Here is a 10,657-nt window from a genome sequence, read left to right as displayed (position 1 = left end):
CCTTTTGATGACTTTACTTTGTGATCTTGTTTGGTATTGGTATCTGCTGTCCTTCATATGGGCATTGTTATAGGCCTATGGCCCACCTGTGTGTCACATGTATGATATAGAGTTCTCAGACTTGTCTGCCTAATCGCCTCTAGGTGTTGCTTTGTACCAATTAGGGAATTGCCATCTTTTTGTCCTACTTGACCCTCCGTGTATATCTATTCTTATGGTGAGACCTTTCACTGGCTGTGGGTGTTGTGATTGCCCTGCCAGCACACTTGCCTCTCAGGACCTGCCCCAAAATCTATTTGTTCACATTGACCTAATTGTAATTGTTATGTGGCATATCCTATGCATGGCAATGTTACGATGTGATATGGATGTAGACATTGTTGATGTTTCCAGCTGATGTTGGGTAATGTGGGGCATATTTATACTCCGTTTGCGCCAGAATTGCATAGTTTTTTTTTACGCAATTCCGACGCAAAACTAACTCCATATTTATACTTTGGCGTAAGACGTGTCTAGCGCCAAAGTCCATGGAGTTTGCGTCATTTTTTAGCGTGGACACCTACTTTGCGTTAATGATATGCAAGGTAGGCGTTCACGTCTAAAAAAGTGACTCCGAGGCATGTGCGCCGTATTTACACTCCCGGGCAAAAATCATGCCCGGGAGTGGGCGGGTCAAAAAAAATGACGTACGGCTGCTTTTGCGCCGTTTTTTAGCGCCTGCAAAAGGCAGGCGTTAAGGGACCTGTGGGCTCTGAAGGAGCCCAGAGGTGCCCTCCCATGCCCCCAGGGACACCCCCTGTCACCCTTGCCCACCCCAGGAGGACACCCAAGGCTGGAGGGACCCATCCCAGGGACATTAAGGTAAGTTCAGGTAAGTCTTTTTTTTTTTTTTTTTTGTGGCATAGGGGGGCCTGATTTGTGCCCCCCTACATGCCACTATGCCCAATGACCATGCCCAGGGGACAGAAGTCCCCTGGGCATGGCCATTGGGCAAGGGGGCATGACTCCTGTCTTTGCTAAGACAGGAGTCATTTCTATGGGGGTTGGGAGTGAAAAAAAATGGCGCAAATCGGGTAGAGGCGAAAAATTTGCCTCAACCTGACTTGCCCCATTTCTTGACGCCCAAGCCCCATATCCCCCTACGCCGGCGCTGCCTGGTGTACGTTGTTTTTTTCCACGCACACCAGGCAGCGCCGGCGGCTAACGCCGGCTAACGTCATTGATTAAATACGGCGCCCGCATGGCGCTTCAGAATGGCGTTAGCCGGCGCTAATTTTTTTGACGCAAAACTGCGTTAGCGCAGTTTTGCGTCAAAAAGTATAAATATGGGCCTGTGTGTTTAATTGGATTGCCCTGTTTATCGTATCAATGTCCTATTTGGTCCTCTGACTGTGCAGGTGTGTTTCAGTGACCAGTTGCATGTGTCCCCTCCTCAATGTTGTTGTCTGAGCAGTATGACATTAGTGATGTTGCCTTGTTAGCCAGGCATGTGAGGGACCCTGACGTATGCAGCATGTGTGTGTCCTTAGTGCTGTGTGGCTCCTATTGCTGTTTACTTTGGCTGATGTATGTGTCAACTATGGGCATTGACATTTGAGTGTACTGGTGGCTTTGTCTTATTTCTGGAGATAGTTGCAGATGTCATCTTCACCCCCTAATTTAGGTATGTATGTTCCATGGGGAGGTTACTGCCATTGGCTACTATAGCTGCACAGAGATCAGAGGTGTTAGTGTCAACTGTTGTTGCAGTTACATTGCAGTTGTTGTTTTGGCTACTGGATTACTGATAGGGACCTAGTTGATGTAGGATATATTTTGACTGACGAGTGCCAGGATGTAAGTTTGACGTAGTGGCCTTCCCACCTGTCGCTGCTTTCCCTTAGCTCCATTGTTGGCATGACTGTTGTTGGTGCCCACAGTCATTTACGTTGCGTTAACGTTGTTTTCCTTTACGACTTGACGCCGCTGTGTGCGTAAAAAAAAAATGACTCCCACCTGTTGGTAGCGCCGCCGCGCGTCAAAGTATAAATTTGACGCCCGCACGGCGCATCGAAATGGCGTTAGCCGACGGTAAAAGTTTTGACGCAAAGCTCCGCCGGCGCAGCTTTGCGTCAAAAAGTATAAATATGGCCCTAACTCCATAAATTTGGCGCTAGATGGGTCTAGCGCCAAAGTATAAATATGGAGTTCGTTTTGCACTGAATTTGCGGTAAAAAGAATTACGCAAATTTGACGCAAAACAAGTATAAATATGCCCCCTGGTCTCTTCTCCTTCCTTGGTCTCAGTTGCTGGTCCCTTTGGGTGTCCGGTGGCACTGGGTCCTGTGGTGCTCCTTCCTCGGTTGTTCCCTTGGGGCCACTCCCACCCCCTGGTATCTAGTGGGTGGATCCCTGCTTGGGAATTGCCCTCCTGTGGCAAGCCCCAAGCAGTTCCACTTAAGAGAGATACCATTGGAAAGGTAAGATTTTCCCCTTTTCAAGGATACCTCTCTCACTTGCGCTGGTGGTCAAGGGGTTGAGATAGCTCCCTGAGCACCAAGGCAGGAACAGTGAAAAGAACCATCAGCTCATTTCACTTTCATTTCTATTGAAATGACATCAACATTGATGACCATTTGAGTGAAAACATAAAACAGTCTCAATAAGTGGGTAAATTGTTCGCAAAAAATTCTTCTCCTGCTAGCATGTATGAAATTTCCCCCTCTTTGATCTTATATTCAGAGAATTATAAAATAAACTGTTCAAATAAATGGTACAATGTAAACCTTAATGAATTAAATCACCACGTCATTCCAAAACTTTTATTAAACTTGTAAAATGGGTCTTCTGTAGAAACAGATAACCCTTCAAAAAATGTGCGTAATTACTACCCCTATCACTACCACACTCAGGGCCATATTTATACTTTTTGACGCAAAACTGCGCTATCGCAGTTTTGCGCCAAAAAGATTAGCGCTGGCTAACGCCATTCTGAAGCGCCATGCGGGCGCCGTATTTATTGAATGGCGTTAGCCGGCGCTAGCAGACCGGCGCTGCCTGTTGTGCGTGGAAAAAAAACACGTACACCAGGCAGCGCCGGCGTTGGGGAAAATGGCGTTAGGGCGTCTTAAAATGGGGCAAATCAGGTAGAGGCAAAAGACAAGGTAAGTGTACTTCAATTTGTGCCTTTGTGACTTGTGATTAGTTGTATTCCTTATTTTTAATATTCAGGGGCGAATTGTGCATTGAGAGTGCATAGGATGTAAAGCATGACAGGATTGACTAAGAATGAGTGGCATCCAGGGCGGCATAGCCAGTGCTTAATTTGTAAATAAAAACGTGCCGGTGTCCAAAGCTCTCCTATTAAACACGCGGCTGCTGCAATTAAATGTGCAAACACGGAATACTAGGGCAGCGTAATCCTGAAGCCATGTTGGGCCTCTTTAGTCCTTTTTAAGCCAGTCCCTGCCATTTCACCTCACTCCTGCAGCTTTCTGCTCTCTCCCTTTCTGGCGCTCTTTTTCATTTTTGCATTCCTCCGTCTTTCCCATATGTGTCTTTTGCTCGCAGTAAATGCTTGAGGCAGGAAAAAAGAGTGCCGTCCCTCAAAAATAAGTGCTGGTGCTCTGCACCGGAAACAACAAGCACAAATTAAGCACGGGGTGGAATCACATGAAGGTTGGTGATGACAGAGTTATTGTTTTTGTCTCGTAATGCAAGGGGGTTACCAGCTGAGTTGTGCAGTGTGTGCTTTGCAGGGCATTTAATTACAAATAAATCATTCAGTTTGGGTATTACTTAAACCATTTTATCTGAAACCTTTTTGCACGTTTGGTAGCAGTCTATCTTATACTGCCAGTAATGCAAGTTTAACCTAATGACTTACATTTGCACAACACACAATTCTTTTTGGCTTTTTGGTTACACACAGACCTTTCAGTGCATTAACTAATAGAGGTTTCATAATATACAGTGATTAACTTAACTTTTTTATTTTTTATTTTAAGGCATGAGTTATGTATGTGGCTACCTGAAAGATAATTCTTTTTTTTTTTAGCCACACATTTAACCCTGCCCCATTGCATGCAGCATCACTGTTCCCATACTTTTTTTAATGCACTTTGAGCTGTGTGCTCAGCTGATGTATTCATTTATTTCACTCCAATTGCAGGCAGTGCAAGCGCAAATGTGGTCTCATTGGTTGAGCTAAGCGAAATGAGGGTACATGGTCAGTGCACAGCCTCACTGCATGGTTCTGTTTGTGATCTTAGTGCCTATATTATTGACATCACTTGTAGTCATGCTCTGCTCAGCGTAGCCATTGCTTGCATTTGACACAAAACACTAGCCTTTACCAATAATTTAAGTTCAAGTTCACGGAGTTTGGGTCACTGTGTTCTGGCCTCTGGTAGCAATTTGCAGAAGGGTATCTATCGCCTCACACAAACAGCCTTTTTCACCTCACACAAGGATGTATTTTCCTGCAGGGCCCTGTTGACCTCCACTGTCCAGGGTAGAGGTAGCCCGCTAAAACAAGTGTAGAGGTAGTGCCTGAGTACGTCTGAAGGAGGCGGGAAATGAGTGAAATGTTGATCTGCTGCCCATTTAATGAAAAGTCCAGAAAGTAGAACAGTAGTAGAGCAGACTGCAGATACACACTGGGGAATGCTAGATGGCCACTTGCATTTCACCTTTATCTACCGTGTGCATCTGAAAAGCAGTGAAAAGAACAAAGGTTGTGCTTTGAATCCATTTGGGGGGGTGTTGATTATCATAGGTTAATGATGGAGCTAATGTAGCAAATGTTATCTTTGCATGTCGGGGCTGACATATTGGGATTAACAGGACTTGAACTGTAAAATGCAAAGGGAAAACATTATTGGGTCTGCTTTCCACAAACTTGAGTTCGGCATGAAAAGTTAAGTATGAGGGGTAGTCCATTAAGATGTATTACTTTTTGCTGTAATCGGTGAGTTGTTGCTTTATTATAAAACCAGTTTGAAAGCTAGAGCATACCTCTTATTTAACCTTGAATACGAGGGAGTTGCTATCCTTTGGCTCATTCTCCATTTCAAAACATGACAAATCCAAAGAGTCAATTGTCTGCCCTGAAACAAATCACTTGCTCCGGCGTGTGTAATGCAATGAATAATCTAGGCACTGTGAGTTTCACATATTTGCTTACTATAGAAATTTGATTTATGCTTTAAAATTTTGCGTCAGCCTACAATTGCATTAGTTCAGTGTTAAAAGTTTGGGCTACTTTTTGGGCTAGGACCGGTTCATTTGGGCTTACTTTGGGCTGGTCGTTCAACAGCTTTGGGCTATAGAAGGCTTTTAAATTCTGGCAACGCTGCTGAGAACAGTCCTCTTTTCTTGCTGCTCTTCAGTCAAGATAAGTATTATTTTCCCTTTATTTCTTTAACGTTTCAGCGCGTTTTATACAAGTGCTGTGTAGTTTTGTATAAACACGCTTTTTTTGCTCAGCGGTAGTCGGCTTGTTTGCCGCATTCTTTGCATAGCACTCGCGTCGTGCGCTCTCGTAGAACGGCCACTTTTGACCGTTTTTCTCTTCAGCGCGCGTAGACATTTTGGCCTTTGCGCATTGAAGAGATTCAATCGCATACCTCGGCTCTTGATCCGGTAGTGTCCTGCAGTGCTCAGTCCCTCTGTTTCAGTGCATAAATGCTGAGGATGGTTTTCTTTCTCTTCAGCTCTCGGAGCTTTCTGCCCGGATAAACGATTTCAGCCCGCCCGTAGGCGGAGCCGGGCAGCACTTTTCTTCCTCTCTCTCAGAGAGATTTAACCCTTGCCTGCCCCGTTATAAGATTTGGCTGGTTGGTGCTGTCACCATGGACAGCACCCAGTCTCATTTTTCTCAAGATGAGGAGGAAGACGTCCTGAAGGAAAATTTGAATGATTTTATTCAAACTTCTGTTGATCAGGCTATGGCTTCCTCTTGGCAAAAACTCTCAAAAAATTTAGAGAACTCTGTGGTACATCTGGTGTTCAAGCCCATGCTGGCCCATTCTGCGGGGGAAAGCAGAAAGCGTCCAGTCTCTTAATTTTTTTTTAAATCGACGCTAACTGGAAGTGACAAAGTTTCACACATGGCAGAGGACGTGGTTTCTCAAGGGCCTCCTAACAAGGAGGGGTTAATATATAAGTCTGTACGAAAATGCATGGTAAAATCTAAACACCTATCTTCCCCCATTAAAATAACAAAGATTTTGGACACAGACGATGAGATGAACGACCCTGACTCGGATGAGGATAGTTCCGACAAGGACGTTGGAGAACTTTTCTCCCCTCCTCCAGACAAAAAATTCAAACATTCTTCAGGGTCCAACACGATTTTTGATTTGGAAGGGGTACCTATGTTTGACCCAGGTGATATTCAACACCCAAATTCCACAGAGTGGGTCCCCTCAGATCATGTGGTGGACTACGTGACTGGCAGACTTCGAACCCCTCTGGATGAACAGGTCTGGACAAAACTGAAGTCAGAGTGTCCCCGCCCCGCTTTATCTTAAAAAATTACGGCGACACCTGCGATTGACACCTCACTGATTATGTTTTTCACTAAATATGGCAAGGACCCCCGTAAAGAGGTAGATAAAGCTTGGTCCACTTGCCAAGATAAACTCTTGGACATTGTGGGTCCCCTGACCCGCATATTTGATATGGAGGAGTCAGCCCGGCTGGAACATGTGACCATTGACCCAGAGGAGCTCTCTTTATGGGCACAATGTGCAGTTGCTTGTTGGGGAACGCTAATTCCTCCATCACTCATGAATGGAGAAAAGGACTCCTGCTCAAGCTGGATCCTAAACTGGTCAACTTAGCAGGTTCAGATCCAGGTGTAAAAGTGGAAGGCTTGCTGTTCGGTGATTCGTTCATAGAAGAACTCAGCAAGTATGTGGCAACCTTCTCCTCGCTAGACAAGGCGCAGCAATCTTTAAAAAAGATGTTTGCTTCTTGGATTTTCACCAGGGCCGGCAGAGGTAGGAACCGCTTTGCCGGCCGGTCCTACGCCAACCAAGGTTCCCACGGTCCCTACCATAACAACACCTTCCAGGACTACAGGCCACAGTTTTACCCCCAAAGAAGCAGGGGCTTCAGGGCTAAAGGAAACCACAACACCAGATACACTGCGCAAGCCGGTAAGTCAGAATACCTGTACACCAGTGGTGGGGGGTCGTATTGCTCAATGCCTGTCAAAATGGGAGGATCTTACAAGAGATCCTTGGGTTTTAAATACAGTGCAAGTTTATGTTGTAGAACTCTATTCAGAACCTTTTCAAGAGAGTTTCCCTCCTCCTCCTCAGTTTTCACTTCAAATGACAGATTTAATCTTGTTAGAAATCCAGGGGCATATTTATACTCCGTCTGCGTCGATTGTGCGTAAAAAAGTTTGACGCACAATCAGCGCAAATGTTGCCCCGTATTTAAACGTTGACGCCCGAGGCAGCGGACGTCAAAATTCCGCCGTGTGCATCATTTTTTGGATGCGGCAACCCGCCTTGCGTTAATTATATGCAAGGTAGGCGTTCCTGTCCAAAAAATGGCTTAAAGGGCCGTGAGTCGTATTTATGCTTTCGGGGAAAAAATGACGCACGGCCGGGAGGCGGAGCCAGAAAATGACGCACAGCCCGATTTGCGTAAAAAATTATGCCTGAGTCAGAGCAGGCGTTAAAATGGGGCAAGCACACCTGTATTTAATCCAAACACCCAGAACAAACAGCAGAGCAGCAGAGCAGCAACAGGGAGCCATGGAGGTGATACTAATCCAGCGTGCACGCAGACGCAGAGCCCAGCAGCAACAAAAGCAGCTACCACAACACCAGCAGGGACCACAAAGGCAGCGCAGAAGGCAGGAGAGGATATTCCGCCCAAGAACCAACCTTCAGGTCCTCAGGGAACACAACATCATCCAGAGGTACCGGTTGAACTGGCAGACCATTCAGCAGCTGCTGCGCAACATTGAACAGCAGTTGGCCCCCACTTTGGTGACACCCCGCACCATCCCAACAGAAACAAAGATGCTTGCCGTACTTCATATGCTGGCAAGTGGCTCTTTCCAAACAACTGGTGCCCCGGTTGTCGGAATATCACAACCATCATTCTCCGCCTTTTTGCCCAAAGTACTGGATGCCATCATTCGACTGACACCACGCCACATCTTCTTCCCTAACACACTGCAGAAGCAGCAGGAAACAAAACAGGGGTTCTACCTCATCAGTGCTTCCCACACATCCTTGGTGCAATCGACTGCACACATGTACGCCTTGTGCCACCTGCTGCAACTGAACACCTCTAACGCAACAGGAAGCATACACATTCCATCAATGTGCAGGCCATAGTCGATCACCAGGGATTGATCACCAACATCGTGGCTAAATATCCTGGGAGTATACATGACTCATACATCTTCCGTCACTGCACCATCAATGAACACTTCCAGGATGGACGGTATGGCAATGGACTACTTGTTGGTAAGTACAAAAACCTACTTATATACACACTGCACAGCAACCCTCTAGGACACACAACACATACACCACAACAGCAACATGTGAACAGGAACACACTGAGGTCGTGACAACGCTAGCCATGTTTCTTAGGTCACCATTGAACCTGTCACACATCGGAAATTACTGTACAGCCTAATGTTAAGACGTCAATGAGTGTGGTTGCCTAAATGTCACCTTGCAAAATGTAAGTGTCCCAATGACCTTTACATTAATCCATTGCCTAAGTCTAAAGGTATGGGATGTCCAGGGTACATTGATATGAACGTGTTAACAACACTGTCAATTTTAACAGTGCATGGAACTTTCATCTCCCCTCCAGTTAAGACACACGGATACCTGTATGACAAGTCACAATGCTAGGAAGGGCACACTGTACTGCAAATCCCAAAACATACTGCTGACAAACGGTTAGCAGACAAACACTTGTTCAGCCAAGGAAACAACACAATGCAGATGGTACATCCTACAAGCATAGGATGCCACATTATTACACAAAAGAGTCACAGACAACACAAGACAACTACTGCCATGAAAGGTAATTTCAATAGTGCCAGCTACATCAACATGATCCCAATCATTTTCTCTTGCAGCTGATCAGGGGTATGGCATCCAGCCATGGATCATGACACCATTTGGCAACCCAAGTAGTGCTGCAGAGCGTGCCTACAACAACGTCCATAGGAGGACACGCAGCATTGTCAAGCGGACCTTCGGCATCCTCAAGTCAAGGTTCTGCTGCCTCGACATCACTGGTTGTAGCCTCCTATATTCCCCGGAGATGGTCTGTAGGATCATCCTCACATGTGCAATATTGCACAACATTTGTATCAAAAGAAACATTCTCCTCCTGGAACCAGAGCCACACATGCCTGAAGAGGAGGAAGAGGAGGATGCTGGCCTGCAACAGGAGGGGGAACTACAGAACACGGCCGCTGGTATACGCAGGCGGCAACAGATCATAAATAATTTCTTTTGAATATGATCACCTTCACCACTTTAGTTAACAAATTTAAATAAACTCCAATTCTAATCACCATATCATGGTCTGGCTATTACTTTTTGCACACCTTCATCTCTACTTATCAGAATAAGAGTGTTGCCTCATGGAGCATTGCTGAGATACTGAGTAGGACACGGAACATCCCAGAGCTAATGTGATGCCTAACATACAATGGTCACATACACACACACTCTTAATGACATATATCATGTACATTTCTCCTTTGAAGGCCAATAGCAGAGGACCACAACTATTTCACACATACATGTTGAAATCAAGGTCCAACGCAGCATATTGCACACAACTAAGACACCATCACTCAATAAGGTTAAACAAGCCTAATACATGAGGCAGTCAATGTGCTTTGGCATCAGTAACAGGAATGCCTGACCAGACCCTTGACAGCAGTAAGTCCAACTGCATCCATTATTTGCAAGGACTATCTGTGACCAGAGTGCCATAGAAGCAGAACAGAGACAGCACAAGTGCCACACATATGTGCAGCATTGCACACATGACATTCCATGTACATGTCAGCCCATTTCCTAACTCCTGACACACCCATGCACCTGGTCACAACTCACCTGTCGGAAGAGGTCCCTGGAATACTAAGATGTGTACCCTGATATACCCTCCTCTACACACACAGACCAACATTAGAAAACCAGTGTGCTACACCCTTTCCTATGGCATGCCATTGTCACAGAACATCTGACTGCAAGGACGTTAGGTCAATTTATACACTGCCTTCTAGTTTCAAAGCCCTGTTATCACATGTAGATTGCTTCCCCTGTGAAAATGTCTGTTGGCCCTTAGAATGCAAGTCTCACCTACAGGACTGGTGAGAAACAGATGCAGTCCACACCTGTGATCACCTCCATGCACACCACCCATTTCAAAAAGCACTGCCCCTGATGATGCCTGGAACAGCATAGGAGTTGCCATTATGTCAAATACACCGTCAAGCATTGATACTAATTAAGCCGTGTAACACACCCACTGGGTTCATTTGTCACCTTCAAAAACACATGACATACACAGTTTTACATGTCAACTGTCGAGTTTGTCCTCCAAACAGTCTCAGTCAGACCACTGATTATGTAACTTGTCAAGTAGCTGGATCCTGAATCACCTTGCATTCTGT

Source organism: Pleurodeles waltl, chromosome 4_2 (genome assembly GCF_031143425.1).
Source record: "Pleurodeles waltl isolate 20211129_DDA chromosome 4_2, aPleWal1.hap1.20221129, whole genome shotgun sequence".
Classification (NCBI taxonomy): Eukaryota; Metazoa; Chordata; class Amphibia; order Caudata; family Salamandridae; genus Pleurodeles; species Pleurodeles waltl.
Note: the sequence above shows the minus strand (reverse complement) of the source record.